The following is a 698-nucleotide window of genomic DNA, read 5'->3' as shown; positions in this document are numbered from 1 at the left end:
TTTTTAGCAAAGGCCAGCTTAGGAGTCCCCTAATTAAGTTAATAACAATGTACCTACCTATATAGTTTCAGTTTAAAAAATTTGGCTCTCAAAAGAAACTTCAGTCGTTGTACTGTTGATATTTGGCTCTGTTGACTAATGAGTTTGCCAACCACTGGTGTAAAGGTTTGCTTTTTAAAAAACTCAGTTCAGGTGAGAGCAGTTGGTTTACTCTCCCACACCTGCTGCAGCAACACTGCATGTGTGGAACCGGACCCAGGTGGGCCGACTGTCCCCAGGTGGGCCGCCCCCAGGTGGGCCCCTTGTTCCCTGGGCTGTGAGGTCAGCGGCACTGTCCCCGCTGGGCTACTTCTCGGCCTGGCCTCGGGACAAGTGCTGGAACTCCGTTTCAGATGCATTTGCTAATGATCCGCCACCTGCCAGCTGCAGCGCCAGCTGGACCCCCTGTCTGCCTTCTGGGCCTGATGCCCCGACGCCCTGTCCTCGGAGAGAGGGGGGGCGGAGGGGCTCAGTGAGCACCCACACTGCAGCTCTGACACCCAGGCGAGCAGAGACCACGGTCTGTGTGAGCAGCCCACCACGCTCCTGCTCTCTGGAAGGCACTCGGCAACCTTTTGACTTTGGAATTGAAAAGGGAAGTGCAGGGTCTCTCCCCTTGCAGTTTTGTTTATATTCTGGTGGTTTGGGGCTTATTCGTT

Source organism: Myotis brandtii, unplaced genomic scaffold (assembly GCF_000412655.1).
Source record: "Myotis brandtii unplaced genomic scaffold, ASM41265v1 scaffold426, whole genome shotgun sequence".
Taxonomy (NCBI): Eukaryota; Metazoa; Chordata; class Mammalia; order Chiroptera; family Vespertilionidae; genus Myotis; species Myotis brandtii.
This window is presented reverse-complemented; position numbering follows the sequence as displayed.